Source organism: Oreochromis niloticus, unplaced genomic scaffold (genome assembly GCF_001858045.2).
Source record: "Oreochromis niloticus isolate F11D_XX unplaced genomic scaffold, O_niloticus_UMD_NMBU tig00006673_pilon, whole genome shotgun sequence".
Taxonomy (NCBI): domain Eukaryota; kingdom Metazoa; phylum Chordata; class Actinopteri; order Cichliformes; family Cichlidae; genus Oreochromis; species Oreochromis niloticus.
Window position 1 is genome coordinate 58557 of NW_020328117.1, and position 21215 is coordinate 79771.

General features: G+C 37.9%; 1 long non-coding RNA gene across 1 annotated transcript; it reads left to right on the top strand.

The window, feature by feature from the left end:
• The first annotated feature begins 13066 nt into the window (after positions 1-13066).
• Positions 13067-16413, top strand: LOC112845316 (uncharacterized). The gene is made up of 3 exons (XR_003218126.1): positions 13067-13260; positions 14455-14481; positions 15704-16413. It is a non-coding gene; the product is annotated as an uncharacterized LOC112845316 (long non-coding RNA).
• Positions 16414-21215: the final 4802 nt, after the last annotated feature.

Here is a 21215-nt window from a genome sequence, read left to right on the forward strand (position 1 = left end):
TGACCTCAGATTCTTGTTAACACTCCATGGCACAAATACTCTTCCCTTTAGGCTCTGTGTATGTGTGTGTGTATCAATATTTCTCCCATTTTAGAGTATTACTCCTCTATAATTGTATTTCTGTTAAATCAAAGTACTTTTACTACATCTTAGTACTTCTGCTCAATCATAGTATTTTGCCAAATCATGGTTTTTGTGCCAAATCATAATATTTCTGTTATGTTATAGTATTACTACTAAGTGGAGGAATTTCTGTCATGTTACAGTATATGTGCTGATTACAGTATTTCTGTATAATAGAATTTTGGCAAATCTCCTCAGACCAACACAAAGTCTGGAAACTCTGCATAGAAAGTCAATGGAGAGCTTGTTCAAAATCACCGCTGGATTTCTCTAATGAGAGGCATTTTCAAATCTTCATATCTCCTGAACGCAGCGAAGTTAAGACATGAGGCTTGTGCCAATATATCTTCAGACACTCCTGACGCTCACAATTCAAGAAATTCTTTCTCACCTATTACCATTTGGCCATGAATTGGGTTTGTTTGAGGGTAGGAAATTCGTCCCTCGCTCAGATTTCTTCAGATTTCAAACTCTGGAAATGAGGCACTTTTTTCTCTTGTCATATCTTTTTTATGGATTTCCACAGAGACCTGAAAATTTCCATGACTGTTCACCAAAGCCTGCTGTCTCTTACGGTGAAAGAATGATATCGATACTCCAAATAGATTTTGAGTTAGAAAGCGTTGTTTGAGGGCAAGTCAAGGCAGTTTTCGCTTTGCCTCTACTCAGTTATGGTGCATTAGAAGTCAAATATCTTTAATAATTCATATTTTAATGATAGGTTGTCAACACTTTAATATTCCCCCATCTCTTCTGAACAAAACGGTGTAAGAATGACCGTTCTAGCCCCTACGGTTAGGAAATTATGGTCATTTGTTTGAGGGGAGTTGTCACTATGAGAAATAGACTGCAAAAATCCTGTGTCTCTCTGTGCTGCGTGCACCTGTTTTGGCGGGAAAAAGTACACAGCCTCTCTGATTGGTGGATTCAAATTCAGCAGCTCCCAGGCTGCTTGACTGAGCTAGAAACTTACTTCTCTCTCCCTGTGTGTGTGTGTGTGTGTGTGTGTGTGTGTGTGTGTGTGTGACAGAGAGAGAGAGAGAGAGAGAGAGAGAGAGAAAGCCTTTTAATGGGATGATCTCATTGTAAGATTTAAATTCAATATATTTAGACTGGTTGACTGAATTGGATCTTGTGTGTGTGTCTCTCTGTGCATGTGTGTTTCCTTATGTGTACATATTTGTGATTGTGTGGCTGTTATATATTTTTTTGCTGATTTTTTTCATTTAACAAGTATATTTGAGGGACCCTCAGCATTTTCAGCATTTTTTCAGCTGTCCATTTTGCTTTTCCAATTTTTCTGTTTAAGTTATTACTATTGTGCTAAATCATACTATTTCTGCTATTTTATAAGATTTGTGCAAAATATAGTATTTCTGCCAAATATAGTATTTCTGATTAATTATAGTTTTTCTACCAAATCATAGTACAGTATTTCTGCTCTTTATAGGATTTGTGCTAAAACATAGTATTTCTACTAAATGTAGTATTTATGCTTAATCATACTATTTCTATATATTACTGCCAGGTCCCCAGGCAGCCAATCCTCTGTGAGGCCTGAGACATTCAAATTTACATATCAGGGCCTGCACGGCTTCCCAGCCAGCCAATCATATCTTAGGGATGAGACATTCAAATTTACAAATCAGGGCCTGGACTGCTTCCCAGCCAGCCAATCATATATGTGGGTTGAGGCAATCAAATTTGCATATTGGGGCCTTCGTGGCTTCTAATCCAACAAGTCATCCATGTCATATATCTCTAAAAATCCATATTTTAATGATAAATTGTCAACAGTTGAAGATTCCTCCATCTCTTCTGAACAAAACGGTGTAAGAATGACCATTCTAGCCCCTACGGTTAGGAAATTATGGTCATTTGTTTCAGGGGAGTCCTCACTATGAGAAATAGACTACAAAAATCCTGTCTCTGTGCTGCGTGTGTGCACCTGTTTTGGCGGGAAAAAGTACACAGCCTCTCTGATTGGTGGATTCAAATTTAGCAGCTCCCAGGCTGCTTGACTGACCTAGAAACTTGATTTTCTCTCCCTGTGTGTGTGTGTGTGTGTGTGTGTGTGTGGTGTGTGGTGTGTGTGTGTGAGACACACACACAGAGAGAGAGAAAGCCTTTTACAGTATTCTGTAAACTTTTATGATTTTACCAGCTTTTCTAATATGGACCTCAGATTCTTGTTAACACTCCATGGCACAAATACTCTTCCCTTTAGGCTCTGTGTATGTGTGTGTGTATCAATATTTCTCCCATTTTAAAGTATTACTCCTCCATAATTGTATTTCTGTTAAATCAAAGTACTTTTACTACATCTTAGTACTTCTGCTCAATCATAGTATTTCTGCTAAATCATAGTATTTTGCCAAATTATGGTTTTTGTGCCAAATCATAACATTTGTGTTATGTTATAGTATTACTACTAAGTGGAGGAATTTTTGTCTTGTTACAGTATATGTGCTGATTACAGTATTTGTGCTAAATCATAGTATTTCTACTATATTATATTTTTCTTTCCAAGTATAGCATTTCTGCTATATAAGTGTATTCTGCTATGTTAAAATATTTGTGCTAAACCAGTGTATTTGTGCTGAAACATAGTATTTCTGCCAAATGTAGTATTTCTGTCAAATTACAGCATTTTTGCTATGTTGTACTGTTTCTCTAAATCATATTATTTCTGTAATGTTTAAGAATATTTGGCTAAATATATTCTTTCTGTTATCTTATACTATTGTCCTAAATTCTTGTATTTTTGAGAAGTTATCGTGTTTCTGGTAAGTTATAATATTTCTGCTAAGTTCTGCTATGCTATTGTATTTCTGCCAAGTATTATGTTTCCTCTAAGATATTGCAGTTCTGCTAAGTTACTACATTTTAGCAAAGTTCCTTTGCTTCTGCAAAGTTTTTACAATTTCTGCAACTTTTCAGCTTTTTCAGCTAGTTTCAGCAGAAAGCTTCAGCTTTAAAGCATCCACACTGCATTTTCGCAGGAAATGCAAATTTTTCTAGTTGTGTGGATGCTTTAGGCATCCACACTATTGAGTTCCTGTTTCTCTTTATTCTTTATACTTTATTATTATTATTATTCCAGTTGCTTCCGTACGTTTTTTGGCACTTAACTACTTCCACAATTTTCAGCCGATTTTCACCGTTCAAATTTTAAACTATTCTGCTATTTCTGCTAATGATCGCTATGACTTTTGGTATTTTATGCTATTATACTTTTTAAAATATTAAGCTTTTTTCCTTTAATTTGTCCCATTGAAATGAATGGGAAACTTCCGCAATTCTGCTAAAACTTGCTTGTTTTTGAAACTTAACTACTTTTTCCTACTTTCACGTAGAACAACCATTCAAACTTTAAAATGTTCACAAATTATTGGGCTATTCATGAATGATTCAGCTTTTTCATATCTGTTACAGTTTTACTTTTATCCCTCTTAAAGTTTTGAGTTGCAAAATTGTGATTTTTCAGAAAATACATGCGTTGTTATGGTTGCTATGCACTTGGCTTACAGTGTGCCACTGTAGGTTTCGCAGTCTTCTCTTCATGTCCGAACAACTTCTTGCTACTTGCTCAATTTTCACTCAACTTCCACAAATTATACATCAAAACGTAGGCATTTTTGCTGGCTTTCCGAAAATGTCACCATCATTGTTGTGAGATTTATAGAATTTTGGCAAATCTCCTCAGACCAACACAAAGTCTGAAAACTCTCCATAGAAAGTCAATGGAGAGTTTGTTCAAAATCACCGCTTGATTTCTGTAATGAGAGGCATATTCGAATCGTCATATCTCCTTAACGAAGCGAAGTTAAAACATGAGGCTTGTCCCCGTATATCTTCAGACACTCCTGACGCTCACAATTCAAGAATTTTTTTCTCACCTATTACCGTTCTGAGATGAGTTACACTTGTTTGAGGGTAGGAAATTCGTCCTTCGCTCAGATTTCTTCAGATTTCAAACTCTGGAAATGAGGCACTTTTTTCTCTCGTCATATCTTTTTGATGGATTTCCACAGAGACCTGAAAATTTCCATGACTGTTCACCAAAGCCTGCTGTCTCTTACGGTGAAAGAATGATATCAATACTCCAAATAGATTTAGAGTTAGAAAGCGTTGTTTGGGGGCAAGTCAAGGCAGTTTTCGCTTGCCTCTACTCAGTTATGGTGCATTAGAAGTCAAATATCTTTAATAATTCATATTTTAATGATAAATTGTAAACACTTTAAGATTCCCCCATCTCTTCTGAACAAAACGGTGTAAGAATGACCGTTCTAGCCCCTACGGTTAGGAAATTATGGCCATTTGTTTGAGAGGAATCCTCACTATGAGAAATACACTGCAGAAATCCTGTCTCTCTCTGTGCTGAGTGTGTAAAAACAGCTGCACCTGTTTTGGCGGGAAAAAGTACACAGCCTCTCTGATTGGTGGATTCAAATTTAGCAGCTCCCAGGCTGCTTGACTGACCTAGAAACTTGCTTGTCTTGTCTCTCCCTATGTATGTGTGTGTGTGTGTGTGTGTGTGTGTGACAGAGAGAGAGAAAGAGAGGGCGAGACAGAGTTTTTATGGGAGCATCTTATTGTATGATTTAAATTCAATATATTTAGACTGGTTGACTGAATTTGATCCTGTGTGTCTCTCTGTGCATGTGTGTTTCCATATGTTTCCATATTTGTGATTGTGTGACTGTTACACTTTTTTTGCTGAGTTTTTTTTTCATTTAACAAGTACATTTGAAGGACCCTTAGCATGTTCAGCATTTTTTCAGCTGTCCATTTTGCTTTTCCAATTTTTCTGTTTAAGTCATTACTATTGTGCTGAATCATACTATTTCTGCTATTTTATAAGATTTGTGCTAAATATAGTATTTCTGCCCAGTATAGTATTTCTGATTAATTATAGTTTTTCTACCAAATCATATTACAGTATTTTTGCTTTTTATACCATTTTTATAGGATATTTATATTGCTTAATATAGTATTTCTGCTTTTTATAGGATTTGTGCTTAATATAGTATTTCTGCTTTTTATAGGATTTGTGCTTAATACAGTATTTCTGCTAAATGTAGTATTTATGCTTAATCACACTATTACTATATATTTCTGCCAGCTTCCCAGCCAGCCAATCATATCTGAGGTCTGCAGTTTCTTCTCTCGTCATATCTCAGCGACGGATGTACAAAGAGCAATGAAAATCGCAGTCAAAGTACACCAAAGTCCGCTGATTCACCCAGTACAAGAATTATGCTTCTAGTCCACCTAGTTTTTGAGTTACATGACGTTTTGTAACTCCAAAAAACGGCGATCTTTGCCTTTCACCGCGATCTAATTCTGACTGCTCATCACCCTGTTTCCCAAGAGCACACTGTCTTTCCTAGTGGCGCAGCTGGTAATGACACAGGTCTGCAACCCAAAGGTCGTGGGTTCAACTCCACCTTGGACTACCTGTTTTTTGCCCTACAAATTAATACACTATCACAGACCACTAATTCATATTCATCATTTATTACAATTCTGAAAACTTTTTACCAGCTTTTCTAATATGGACCTCAGATTCTTCTTAACACTCCATGGCACAAATACTCTTCCCTTTAGGCTCTGTGAATGTGTGTGTGTATCAATATTTCTCCCATTTTAAAGTATTACTCCTCCATAATTGGATTTCTCTTAAATCAAAGTACTTTTACTACATCTTAGTACTTCTGCTCAATCATAGTATTTCTGCTAAATCATAGTATTTTTGCCAAATCATGGTTTTTGTGCCAAATCATCAGAATCGTGTTTATTGGCCAAGTATATGTGCAGACAAATACAAGGAATTTGGTTCCGGTAGATGGTGGCTCTCGAGCACAGCAATGTAAATCTCACACACACACACACACACACACACACACACGCACCCACACACACACGTATCTATATATACATTACACATGCATACACATACATACACAAAGCTGTGTAAACCAACTATAAAAAACTAATCTAAACGTATATACATAAAATACAGAAATGAAATGAGGTGGAATGAATACTACAGAATGTACATAAGGTGCAGTTGCAGTCTGGCAGTGGGAGGAGTGTGACAGTTCAACTGTTTAGAAGGGAGATGGTGAGGGGAAAGAAACTGTTCCTGTGTCGGGTGGTCCTGGTCTGCAGGCTTCTGTACCGTCTGCCAGAGGGCAGCAGATCAAAAGTCTGTGTCCAGGGTGTGAGGGGTCTGTGATGATTTTCCCTGCCCGTTTCCTGGTTCTTGAGAGGTACAGATCCTGGATGGAGGGCAGGGGGGCGCCGATGATCCTTTCTGCTGCCCGTACAGTCCGCTGCAGTCTGCACCTGTCCTGTTTAGTGGCTGCACCATACCAGACTGTGATGGAGGAGCACAGGACAGACTCAATGACTGCAGTGTAGAACTGGATCAGCAGCTCCTGTGGAAGACTGTACTTCCCCAGTTGTCTCAGGAAGTACATCCTCTGCTGGGTCTTTTTGAGGATGGAGTTGATGTTGGTCTCCCACTTCAGGTCCTGGGAGATGGTGGTACCCAGCAACTTGAAGATCTCCACAGTCGACACAGGGCTGTCTGATATGATGAGGGGGGGCAGAGTTGAGGGATGTCTCCTGAAGTCCACTGTCATCTCTACAGTTTTAAGAGTGTTCAGCTCCAGATTGTGCTGACTGCACCAGAGTACCAGCCGCTCAACTCATCATAACATTTGTGTAATGTTATAGTATTACTACTAAGTGGAGGAATTTCTGTCATGTTACAGTATATGTGCTGATTACAGTATTTCTGCCAAATATAGTATTTCTGATTAATTATAGTTTTTCTACCAAATCATAGTACAGTATTTTTGCTTTTTATAGGATTTTTATATTGCTTAATATAGGATTTTTGCTTTTTATAGGATTTGTGCTTAATACAGTCCATCCATCCATTCCCTTCTGCTTATCCTTTTCAGGGTCGCGGGGGGCGCTGGAGCCTATCCCAGCTATCATAGGGCGAGAGGCGGGGTACAGGTCGCCAGTCTGTCGCAGGGCCAACACACAAGGACAGACAACCATTCACACTCACACCTAGTGACAATTTGGATTATCCAATTAACCTATCCCCACAAGCTGCATGTCTTTGGACGGTGGGAGGAAGCCGGAGTACCTGGAGGGAACCCATCCAAACACGGGGAGAACATGCAAACTCCACACAGAAAGACCCCGGCCTGATGGTGGAATTGAACTCAGGACCTTCTTGCTGTGCGGCAACAGTGCTAACCACCGTGCCGCTTAATACAGTATTTCTGCTAAATGTAGTATTTATGCTTAATCATACTATTTCTATATATTTTTGCCAGGTCCTCTGTGAGGACTGAGACATTCAAATTTACATATCAGGGCCTGCACGGCTTCCCAGCCAGCCAATCATATCTGAGGTCTGCCGTTTCTTCTCTCGTCATATCTCAGCGACGGATGTACAAAGAGCAATGAAAATCGCAGTCAAAGTACACCAAAGTCCGCTGATTCACCCAGTACAAGAATTATGCTTCTAGTCCACCTAGTTTTTGAGTTACACGACGTTTTGTAACTCCAAAAAATGGCGCTCTTTGCCTCTCACCGCGATCTAATTCTGACTGCTCATCACCCTGTTTCCCAAGAGCTCACTGTCTTTCCCAGTGGCGCAGCTGGTAAGGAAATTATAGCCATTTGTTTGAGAGGAGTCCTCACTATGAAAAATAGACTGCACAAATCCTGTCTCTGTGCTGCGTGTGTAAAAACAGGTGCACCTGTTTTGGCGGGAAAAAGTACATAGCCTTTCTGATTGGTGGATTCAAATTAAGCAGCTCCAGGCTTTTTGAAACACATAGAAACATACAGGAAACACTGTATGTACAGCCCCTGTTTGTTCACTTGCTTCTGCTGCTGCTGCGTGTGTGTGTGTGTGTGTGTGTCTGTGTGTGTGTGTGTGTGTGTGTGTATGACAGAGAGAGAGAGAGAGAGAGAGCCTTTTTATGGGTGTATCTTATTGTGTGATTTAAAATCAATATATTTACACTGGTTGATTGAATTGGATCCTGTGTGTGTCTCTGTGCATGTGTGTTTCCATATATGGGGGCGATCGTGGCTCAAAAGTTGGGAGTTCGCCTTGTAATCGGAAGGTTACCGGTTCGAGGCCCGGCTCGGACAGTCTCGGTCGTTGTGTCCTTGGGCAAGACACTTCACTCGTTGCCTACTGGTGGTGGTCAGAGGGCCCGGTGGCGCCAGTGTCCAGCAGCCTCGCCTCTGTCAGTGCGCCCCAGGGTGGCTGTGGCTACAACGTAGCTTGCCATCACCAATGTGTGAATGGGTGAATGACTGGATATGTAAAGAGCTTTGGGGTCCTTAGGGACCATAAAAGCGCTACATAAATACAGGCCATTTACCATGTCCATATTTGTAATTGTGCAAGTTATTACTATTATGCTAAATTACAGTATTTCTGCTACTTTTCGGTATTTGTGCTAAATACAGTATTTCTGCTAAATCTTAGTATTATTGCTTAATCATATTATTTGAGCAAAATCATAGTATTTGAGCATATTCTTTCTATTTGTGCCATAGCATAGTATATTTGCTGAATTACAGCATTTCTGCTATGTTGTAGTATTTGTCCTAAATCACAGTATTTGTGCAATGTTTAGGTATTTTTGTTTAAATAAAGTATCTATGTAATCTTGTACCATGTTTGCTAAAATCCTGTATTTCTGAAAAGTTATCTTGTTTCTGCTAAGTTACAATATTTATTCTAATTTCTGCTGCTAAGTTCTGCTATGTTATTGTATTTCTGCCAAGTATTATGTTTTCTTTACGTTATTGCAGTTCTGCTAAGTAATTACATTTTTGCTAAGTTCTTATGCTTCTGCAAAGTTATTACAATTTTTTGCAAAGGTTTTACAACTTCTGCAACTTTTCAGCTTTTTCAGCTAGTTTCAGCTGACAGCTTCAGCTTTACAGCATCCACACTGCATTTTCGCAGGAAATGCAAATTTTTCTAGTTATTATTATTATTCTAGTTGCCACTTTTTGCACTTTTTTTGGCACTTTTCTACTTCCACAATTTTCAGCCGATTTTCACCGTTCAAATTTTAAACTATTCTGCTATTTCTGCTAATGATCGCTATGACTTTTGGTATTTTTAACTCTTATACTTTTTAAAATATTATGCTTTTTATGCTTTTTTTTGTCCCATTGAAATGAATGGAAAACTTCCAAAATTCTGCTAAAACTTGCTTGTTTTTGAAACTTAACTACTTTGTCCTACTTTCACCTAGAACAACCATTCAAACTTTAAAATGTTCTCAAATTATTGGGCTATTCATGACTGATTCAGCTTTTTCATATCTGTTACCATTTTCATCTTATCCCTGTTTAAGTTTTCAGTTTCATTTTTGTGATTTTTCACAAAATACATGCGTTGTTATGGTTGCTATGCACTTGGCTTTCAGTGAGCCACTGTAAGTTTTGCAGTCTTCTCTTCATGTCCGAACAACTTCTTGCTACTCGTTCAATTTTCACTCAACCCACACAAATTATACATCAAAACGTAGGTATTTATGCTGGCTTTCAGAAAATGTCACTATCATTGTTGTGGGATTTATAGAATTTTGGCAAATCTCCTCAGACCAACACAAAGTCTCAAAAATCCCCATAGAAAGTCAATGGAGAGTTTGTTCAAAATCACCGCTGGATTTCTCTAATGAGAGGCATTTTCAAATCGTCATATCTCCTTGACGAAGCGAAGTTAGGACATGAGGCTTGTGCCAATATATCTTCAGACACTCCTGACGCTCACAATTCAAGAATTTCTTTCTCACCTATTACCATTTGGCCATGAATTGGGTTTGTTTGAGGGTAGGAAATTTGTCCCTCGCTCAGATTTCTTCAGATTTCAAACTCTTGAAATGAGGCACTTTTTTCTATCGTCATATCTTTTTGATAGATTTCCACAGAGACCTGAAAATTTCCATGACTGTTCACCAAAGTCTGCTGTCTCTCACGGTGAAAGAATGATATCGATACTCCAAATAGATTTAGAGTTAGAAAGCGTTGTTTGAGGGCAAGTCAAGGCAGTTTTTGCTTTGCTCTACTCAGTTATGGTGCATTAGAAGTCAAATATATTCAATAACTCATATTTTAATGATAAATTGTCAACACTTTAAGATTCCCCCATCTCTTCTGAACAAAACGGTGTAAGAATGACCGTTCTAGCCCCTACGGTTAGGAAATTATAGCCATTTGTTTGAGGGGAGTCCTCACTATGGAAAATAGACTGCACAAATCCTGTCTCTCTCTGTGGTGTGTGTGTAAGCTGGTGCACCTGTTTTGGCGGGAAAAAGTACACAGCCTCTCTGATTGGTGGCTTCAAATTTAGCAGCTCCCAGGCTGCTTGACTGACCTAGAAACTTCCTTGTCTCTCCCTATGTGTGTGTGTGTGTGTGTGTGTGTGTGTGTGTGTGTGTGTGTGTGTGTGTGTGTGACAGAGAGAGAGAGGGCGAGAGAGAGTTTTTATGGGAGCATCTTATTGTATGATTTAAATTCAATATATTTAGACTGGTTGACTGAATTTGATCCTGTGTGTCTCTCTGTGCATGTGTGTTTCTCCCCAGGGAGTTAATCCTCTGTGAGCACTGTAATATTCAAATTTACATATCAGGACCTGCACGACTTCACAACCAGCCAATCATTTCTGAGGGCTGGGACATTAAAATTTGCATTTTGATGCCTTTTTGGCTCCTAAGCCAACCAATCATCTATGTCATATATCTCTAATAATTCATAATTTTATTTTACATACATAACACGTAAGGATTCCCCCATCTCTTCCGAACAAAATGGTCTAAGAATGACAGTTGTAGCCCCTATGGTTATGAAATTATGGCTGAAGCGTGTATCTCTCTCTCTCTCTGTTACTGTGTTGTGTGTGTGTGTATATGTGTGTAAAAGCCACCCCTGCACTAATTACTGATAGTTCAGAACAAGTCTTTGTGTATTAACAGGTTTCCACTCTATGAAACCGATTTTCTTACAAATATGATTTTTACATTAACATGTGGTTTCAGAAAGTGTAACTGTTAAAGCTATAGTTTAGATGGTTGTCTTTAAAACTTTCACTGAAGAGTCTTGTTGGAGACAGCCACAGCTTTACCTCACTGTAGTTGTCCACGCTGTAGCTTTACCGCAATGTGGGTGAACAAGTGGGTGCAAGTCCATTTAGGTCAGAATTTGATATTTGATATACCTTTATTAGTCCCACAAGGGGGAGTTTATATGATTACAACCATTATGATTTAGAAAAAAAGAAATAAATGTGCAATGAACATTTCAGGGGTCACTGTTAAAAAGTCACATGGCAGTGGGGTTAAAGGACCTCCTGAACCTCTTGAGTCCTGCAGAGCAGTGAGATGAGCCTCTGCAGCTCCTACTGTCCTGAAGACTGTTCTTATTACTGCAGTCAGTTACATAAATCTATCATAATACAGTACATTTTAACATAATGACCTTGTGTTTATTTATGTCTTTTAACCATTATTTCAAATTCAAAGAATCCTGTTTGAAACATTTATTAAACTTATAGAATTAATTTTCTACTAGTTGTTTTTTGTTGCAAAATTCTAGTTTAATAATATTTAAATCTACATATATTTTTCACGTTTTCAATGCCAATTTTGTGTAATGGCGAAGTTTCCCACTACCCGTGAATGCCTCTTTTTTTACATCTAAGGCTGACTACTGAATCTCCGCCCACTCTCTGCTTGATCCCTGCCGGTAAGCGCTGCCTCTCTGTCTCTCTTCTCTGAAATTAAATGTGTATAAACTGTTTGAGTGATTTACCGAGTTGTTGTTAGTGACTTATGAAGCCAGTCGAAGTATAAGTCATGTTAAAGTAACACAATGGCTGCTTTTTTAGTGAAACGTTGTAATTTTAGTATTTAAAAGGAGTGTTTGGTATGCTAGCCCTAGCAACCTAAGCGCTAACGCCTAGCCTAGCTCCTATAGGCCCAGTGTGAAATTAATATGGTTCATTTGATTGTTTAATACAGTTATTGTGTTGTATCTGGTTCATTCGGTGTGTTAGTGTTTCTGAGTCTCTTAGGGAAGCTGAAGTTAGTTCTCCTCTTCATAAATCAGTGAGTTAAAACGGCCTCATTCTTTAGGTTATAAGGTAATGAGCCGCTATTTTAGAACCACTGATTAGCTGCTGAAGCAGCAGGGTCGGCAACTTCAAAGGAGCCATTTTACCGCCTCTGACTGAAGGCCGGGAGAAAAAGAGTCACGTGCCTGTGCGGGTTAATTAACAGAAGGGAGAGAGAGAGAGAGAGGATAAAACATATAATATAAGAATAATAACATTTCTTAACAAGAAGTTTTTTTTTAATTAATCAATTTTAGTTTTTTAGTTAAATTTTAAGAACTGTTTAACAAACACTTGTTTGTGCAGGTTGTTTTTTTAAAATAAAACCTACACCTGCAGCTCTGTTTAACTTCTCACTTTGTGAAAAATTAATGAAATCTAAAAAAGGCCACCTTCAAATAAATAAAATGCAGCAGTGCACTATTAATATTATAAATATGATATGTAGATATTTAAAACAACAGCATATTAAATGATACTGTGTGCAGGTGATAATATTTTTAGGAAGCAGAATTTGAATGCAGACCAACTCAAATGTTGAAGCCTACAAATATATCACCCAAGCTTTCATTTATGATTGCTCATGCTTTGAAATTGTGATGTCAGAATTTGATAAAGTGTGCAGTGCTAGGTGTAGCAAATCATTGCTTATTAAATCTACTGTGTTATCTAACAGCACCAAACTAATAGAGCTATCACATAACTGAGAAACGTGTGTGGCTTATTAGAAATGGATGAAACCACATATTACCTTAATGAAGACAGTAATCTTTAATAAGGTGTAGAAAAAACAGGTGAGTTGTTTGTTGCTGTGGTAAACAAAGAAGTGTACTGAGTCTTTTGGACTACACAGAGTTATGTAGTATTGACTGTGATGCTGATTTGAGTTGTCTCATTCTGTATTTTTGTGCTTTGTCTTTTGTTACACAGAGTGAAAGAGATCTTTGGTTTTGCCTTTGCTGGTAAGTAAACAGTGATTGTAATTGAAGCAGTATGAACCTGGCATTTGGCAAGCACATTTGGCAACTTACATACAGTAGTTTGACTTTTTGTGATATGTTTCAATTTACTGATTGGCAAAAACACAGGATTTGTGACCTGTAGCAGCAAAGCCCCCACACAGGGCCTCTGACTGTCCCTGAAAATGTCCCTGAAGTTTAGTAGCCCATTTATGTATGGTTTAAATTTCTTATGGCTTATCAAATCCAAACATAGTTAAATGTCAGATGTCTTTATACGGTGGTTCATTTTCTCCTTATGTTTGTGGATTTAAGTAGCAGATAAAACAATTAAAGTGTTTTAGGAGAGTCAGTATAAGTGGTTGCTCAAACACTTAAGAGCTGCACAGGTATTGATTTATATTGTCTCTCAAATTCTGCTGATGTATTACATTAAAGTCAGAACACTGTAGAAGTATTTTGCCTCACTCGGTATAAGTAATAGCTTTAACAGTTAAGCAATAATAAAAACGAAGAGAACCAGAGGTGTGAGTGGACATTGTTAGGTACATTACAGCCAGTGTGTCCAATTGGTTTATTACTTATTTAGTGAATATAATGTGTTTTAAAATTAAATAGAAAGGTTGCCAAAAAGGTACACTGCAAAATTCATAAATATTCCTAGCAACGGGTACAATGAAAGGACGTTTTAGTGTAATATTTTAAGACATTTCATATTAATTACAAAACATGGTGCACCTCTGTTATTGTAACATGTTAATATTTAAATGTATTTTAAGATTTACATATTCATGTCAGACATGAGGTTTTCTGTTGCTTCTGATTTATATAATTACTTTGTATCTTACATTTTTAAAAGTTTTGGTTTTCACACTTTATTAGCACTGACTTGTGGTAGAAAATGTTGGAGCCACAAAGCTTCTGTGTAGGAAATATTTGGTATATCCTGCACTTGTGCCAACAAATATTGGTGCCTATTCTTTGCATTTCTGTAGTAATGAATCTTTTATTACACATGCCATTTGAGACGCTGCAGTTCATTTATCTCCTCTTTACACTACAGTAAGCTCATAAAGCCTTAAAGTAATTGAGGATTTTACTAGTTAATTTATGTCATAGTAAATTGGATTGTGTGTGAAGAGGCTCAACAGTCTGAATCATCAAACAGTGATCTGATGAATTGTTTCCTTTCTCTAGACTGCTGATCTGATCATCTCAAGTCTGGTAAGTAAAGGTTTGTCTGATGTGCAGTGCTGGGAAATGTTTCTCATTATAGGAGATTCAGTTTAGTGCTGTGAGTCAGCACAGCTCTTGGCAATCATCAAATCCTAGAAAAGTCTATGTCAACATTTCCAGACTTACAGATCTCTCTTATCATCATACTACATTTTTAATTAGGCCCTAATGTCGGCCATGCTGATTTTATTGTAGATTGAGGGGAGTGTGTATTAAACATGCCCCATATAATTTTTCATTTTGCCAAAAGTCATACTGAGTAAATTATTTTTTACTTTTATGTTAACGGCTCCCCAGACATTATGATATACTGTTGTACCAGGTAAGTACACATAGAAATGGGAATTTGAGACCTTTGGGCATTTAGGAACATGTGATGTGTCATAAGTTTGAGTTGAGTGCATGTGAAGTGTTTAAAGCAGGTGGTCTGAAACTGTCTGCTCTAACTTCATTGTGTGGGTTTAGCTTGACCATATAATGTTTACAGTAAGTTACTGTAGCACCACATCTTAGTTTACAGACTCTGTTTGTTTTTATTGTGTTAATAGAATGCAAAAATGTCCTTAGAAATGTTCCACCACCATATGTTAAACATTTTCATTCAGTTGAATCTAATAATGTACTGTACAACTCTTCAGTGTGTAATGATATACATGTTCTGTATTTTTCGGACTGTAAGGCGCACTAAATTCTAAGGCACATTAAGTCAAACAAAACAGATAAGCCAAACTTTATTCAACTCATTTACAATAACTCTCAACATTGTTCAGTTGTAAGACATAAAATACAGAACAATTCACTCACTTTTCAGGATTTGTGTATTGATGAATGTGGGTTGATCAGTTTGAAATCTGCTTCACAAGCATGGCTCTCAACAGGTGCCAGGCCCTTATACACACACACCATATTATGTTGAAGCACAGTACGAATTACTCTACGAGGGTGCTGACTATGGTAGCCATGCTCCGACAATACATCAAGTGGTGCTGCTTTGTAGCTTACCAAAGACATACTAAAACATTTGACAGATTTTTGAGTGCCCTGTACCACATAGAATTGGTTTGAAGTCAGTAAGTGCAACCATATATAAGGTGCACTGTCTATTTTTGAGAAAATTAAAGGCTTTTAAATGTGCCTTATAGTCTGAAAAATACAGTAAAGCCAGGTTTATTGGAAGTGTGTCTAATTCCACTTTCTTTCTGTCTTACAGGTGACCTGCTGCAGAAAACCCTCTCCCTCTATCATTAACAAGCAATTCAGTCTGTCCTATCACTCTCCCTCTCCCTGCTCCATCTTTTTTGACAAGCCATTCTATCTTCTATCATTTCTCCGCCACGAGCTCTATCTAAGTTGACAAGCTTGAACCTGAGTTGAAAAGCAAAACAAGTTTGCCTGAAACCAAGTTTGCCTGAAACCAAGTTTGCCTGAAACCAAGTTTGAGATAAACCAAGTTTGAGATAAACCAAGTTTGAGATAAACCAAGTTTGAGATAAACCAAGTTTGAGATAAACCAAGTTTGAGAAGAAACCAAGTTTTTGGAATTGAAGTTACCACAACTTCATCGATCTGTTTTCAGAATTCGGAGAGATCTCCGCTCTCACTGCTCCTTCTTTCCTGTCATTAAACTTTCATATCCACTCATTTTGCTGGAAATTACAAGTAAAAAGTTGAATATACAGTAGTAGAATTACAGTACAGTAGAACTCACTGTAGAAACTACTTACAGAGCCCTACATTTGTCATTTTAATTTTGGATTACACTTTGAAATAAATACTGATAGTTTGGCTTACAATTGCAATTTGATAAATTATATAAACTTATATACACCTTTTTTTAGATATATTTGTAGTAAGATAATCTGGTTATTTTGTAATTCAGACTGTTATATTCACATAAATATTAAATTTGATTCAAATACATTTTTCAAGTCTGTTTTGTTGGCTATAACATTTGACTACAAGTTTGTACTATTATTATCGAAGGACAAACCCTTTTTTGTCACTCAGTGTAAGTGTTCAGTTACAATTGTCATCTAGAGGCTGCCCTGAGAACCCAGACTTCCTGTTTCCTGCTTCCTGCTGCAGAACATCCAGCGGAAGAATCCCCATCGCCTGTCATCTGATCACCACACCATCACAGCTCCTTATATTTGCTTTAAATTTTAAATATCTGAAAGATTTACACAAAGTCTACTTAAAAGCTAAGATTTTTATCATAGCCTGTTGATTGATTGTTGAGATTTATTCTGCATATTACTTTAGAGAAGTATAGACCTATTTGTTATCCAGTCTGGTTAAAAAAATATAAGTAATAATATACAGTTTTTGAAAAAGTTACAATAAAACAGACCAAAGTGTTTTCTCTTTTTTTTAAAAATAACTTTTATATTGAGTTTGTATTTAAGTCAGCCTTTTACATCAATTCTGATAAATCTCTGATTTAATAGTTATTAAAGTCATTAGTTTTTCAGTGTTTACAGGTTGAGTTTTGTTTACATTTGTGTATAAATACATATAAGGTCCAGTTTGTACTTCAACAAAATGCCAAGAAAAAGTCAAAGGTCACAGTCCCAGAAGCTTAGATGGCAAAAGCAGAAAGAAGCTCCAGGACCATCTCATGTACAGGTTACAAACAGTGAAAGTCATCAACAGGTAAATGTTTCTCAGACCGGTGAGCAGGTAAAGGTGTCTGTTACAACTATTCCCAGTCCAGAAGTGCAGAGCAGTGCTCAGACAGCCGCAGTGTCTTATGCAGATGTGGTAAAGAGAGGTGTTTGCTCAGCATATGTGCCAGATGCTAAAGTACAGCAGGTAATCCAGACTGAACCCCAGGTAACTGTGCAAGCCCAGCATGATGGAGAAGCTCCAGGACCGTCTCATGTACAGGTTACAAACAGTGAAAGTCGTCCACGAGTGAGTAGCATCTGTGCATCCCGAAGCCAGGCCTCTGCTAAGTATGGAAAGTACAGGAATCAGCAATGCATGGCGAACAGTTTGGTTTTTCTGTCATTCTTACACGAGGATGAATTCATTACCAGAGCAGATCTAAACCGTGTGTTGGACAAAGGCCATGCCGTGTATTCAGATGCCAGAAAGAGGTTTGTGAACAGCGTGTTTCTAGCCTGTGATGAGCTTCCCACAGTGGTCACCAGCCGCAGACACGAGTATCAAGTGGATATGTCTCAGTTTGCTCATTACGGCACATTTGATGGTACAGGTCATCTTCCGAGCCTTGAACAGGGACTACAGTGTTTGGATTCACAGGTTCGCTATGCTTTGCTAGTCATGGGAGGAACAGTCATCGCAGTTTGCAGGCTGACTTCAGGTGAATACGCATATTTTGACCCTCACCCACGTAAGTCTACAGGAATGCCATTGTCGCTAGCTGTAAGTGGTGGAACTGCAGTTATGTTAAAATTCACACGTCTTAACGACATGATTGACAGGATCAAATGCTTGTACCGAATGTTTAGCATCGCACCAACCTGCACTTATGAGTTACAGCCTGTCGAGTTTCACAGTGAAAACGCAGCTGACCAAAGAGATGCTGATGAAAACAGACAAACAGCTACAACTGTTCCAGCACCAGCTTTAAATGAACCTGAATTTGAAACCCCAAAATCCACTGAGCAGACACAGAAAACTGTGACCGACACTTTAACCACAGAAGTGATGTCATCCAGAGTGAATTATTCAAATGAGCCAGCTGCTGAGCTGAACAATCGTCCTTCTGATTATTTAGAAATAGAAACCTCTGCATCTTCTGTAAGAGACACTCAAGTAACAAAAGAATCTGTTCCTCAGAATGATTTAAACACTGCCTCCTGTTTAACTAAGACAACAGAGGAACTCTCACATAAACTGTTGAAGCATAATAAACAGCAAAGGAGAAAGATTAGGAGACGATTATTGGTCCAAGAAAAACTACCACAGAGAAAGGAAAATGAGAAAAAGAAAGAGAGACAGACGTACACTTTTGATGAAAGCTTTAAGGCAAAGAAAAAAGATTCTAGTAGAAAGTCTCATGATTCTGATCACAGTAAGAAAAAGAGTGTGTACAAAAATAATCTGTATAAACTCAATGCTACATATAGAGAGAAACAGAGAGAACATTTGAGAAAAACCTATAGAGATAGTGCTAAAATTAGAGAGAGAAAAAGAGAACGTGTGATAAGGATGTATAAAGAAGATTCTTTATTCCGAGAAAAGCAGAAGGAGCGTATAACAAGAACATATAGAGAATCTCCCATTTTCCGAGAAAAGCAGAAGGAGCGTATAACAAGAACATATAGAGAATGTCCCATTTTCCGAGAAAAGCAGAAGGAACGTATAACAAGAACATATAGAGAATCTCCCATTTTCCGAGAAAAGCAGAAGGAGCGTATAACAAGAACATATAGAGAATGTCCCATTTTCCGAGAAAAGCAGAAGGAACGTATGAGAAAAACATATAAAGAATCTTATAGACAATCTCCTATGTTCAAAGAACAGCAGAAGGAACGTATAAGAAGAAATTACAGAACTTGTGCTGGATTCAGAGAGAAACATAAAGCTTACATGAGGTCATATGTATATAATCTATAAAAAGAAAGTGAAGAATTTAAACAGAAAAAACGATCTTACGTCACTAAACGTTATGGAGAAGAGAGACAATTTCAGCAGAAACACAAGGACAATATGAGAGAACGAATGAGAGCAAAATATTGGAACGGTTTTTCTTTTAGACAGATGCATAATATCAGATGTGCAATGAACATAAAAAGAAAATATCGTCAGATGCATCGACCAGCTGAAAGTTTACAGTCTCATCCAGATAACTCTTTAATGAATGAGGCCATATCTCGTTTCAGATCAAACATTAAGTCAGCACCATCTTATGTTTGTACTGTTTGTTTAAAAGCTTCTTTTCCTAATCAGGTGAAAATCTGCAAAAGAAACAATTACTCAAAACACCAAACTGTAGCTCAGCAGTGTCTAACTGGTAAATTTGTTCATGTGTGTGATGAAGCATGTAATGATCACTGCAGCTTTCCTGTTGAGAGAAAAAGAGAGTATATCTGTCACACGTGTCACAGTTCCCTCAAAAGTGGACGCATGCCAAGGCTTGCTGCTGTCAATGGTTTAGAACTGCAGGATATTCCAGCTGAACTGTGTGATCTCAACATTCTGGAGAGACATCTGATTGCCAAATGCATACCATTTGCAAAGATTATTCCACTTCCAAAGGGCAGACAAAGACTCATACGTGGTAATGTGGTGTGTGTACCATCTGAAGTCCAACAAACAGTTGACTGTTTACCGAGGCTCAGAAACCAATCACAGATAATGAGGATCAAGCTGAAAAGACGACTGTGCTACAAAGGCCATCGGCTGTTCCAGACTGTCACCTGGTCTAAACTGATCCAAGCCCTGCGTAAACTCAAACAGATTCATCCACAGTACACAGATATTATTATCAGAGATGATGCATTGCTTTGTGATCCCACGTTACCTGATGATGACAGCAGTGATGAAGCCAGCATGGGAAGTGATGATTATGATGAAGCAGATTTAATGGAAATTGACAACTATGAAAAAGATGCCCTTTTGAGTGAAAGTGAGTCTGAAAGTGAACAAGATATTAATATGCAATCCTGTGATGAACAACCAGAAGAAATCAATCCAGAGGAACCAGAAAGTGATTTGAACAATGGAGGTTTTGCTCTAGAAAGTTGTCTGCAGCCTGCTGACATTTCAGAAGAGATTCTCTGTTTCACTGATAACACATATTGTGTGGCTCCTGCAGAAAGAAACAATCCTGTTAGCTTCTTCAGAACTCCTCATTTGGAAGCCATGGCATTTCCTGTGCAGTTTCCTACTGGTCAGAATACACTGGATGAAAAGAGACGTCTTAAACTCACACCGAGTGCTTACTTCAAGTCAAGGCTTTTCAACATTGATGCAAGATTTGCTAAAGATACAAATTACCTGTTTTTCTCACAGTTTGTCACTGAAATACACTTGGCCAATTCCAGCATGACAATACAGCTAAGGAAAGGTAAAACTATGACCAAAGATGGACGCAAAATCACATCAGGAATGTTACAAAGTAAGACAGAAGTAGAGAAGCTGGTAAGAAATAAAGATGCAATCAGATTTATGCAGCCACTCAGAGGAACTCCAGCTTACTGGCAGAAAACTACCAGAGATTTATTCAGTATGGTCCGTCAAATAGGAACACCTCAGTTCTTTGTCACTTTCTCTGCTGCTGAGATGAGATGGCCTGAAGTGATTCAAGCAATAAAGAGACAGCAAGGTGAAGAGGTTGATTTTGAAGCCCTGGACTGGTCAGAAAAGTGTGAAATTCTAAGATCAAATCCAGTAACCACCATGCGAATGTTTGATAAACGTGTTGAGGCTTTGTTCAGAGATTTGCTTTTTTCTCCTGCACAGCCCCTTGGTGAAATCATTGATTACTTTTACAGAGTTGAGTTCCAGCACAGAGGTAGTCCTCATATACACATGTTGCTGTGGATTAGAGAAAAGGTAGAAGTAGATGTGGATGATGACCAAACTGTCTGTGACTTTGTGGACAGATACATCTCAGCTCAACTCCCTGATCCAGAAAAACAGCCTGAACTGCACAAAAAAGTCGCTGAACTACAAAAGCACAGCAAAAACCACACAAAGACATGCTTTAAGAGTGTGAACTCTGGTTGTAGATTTGGGTTTCCAAAACTGCC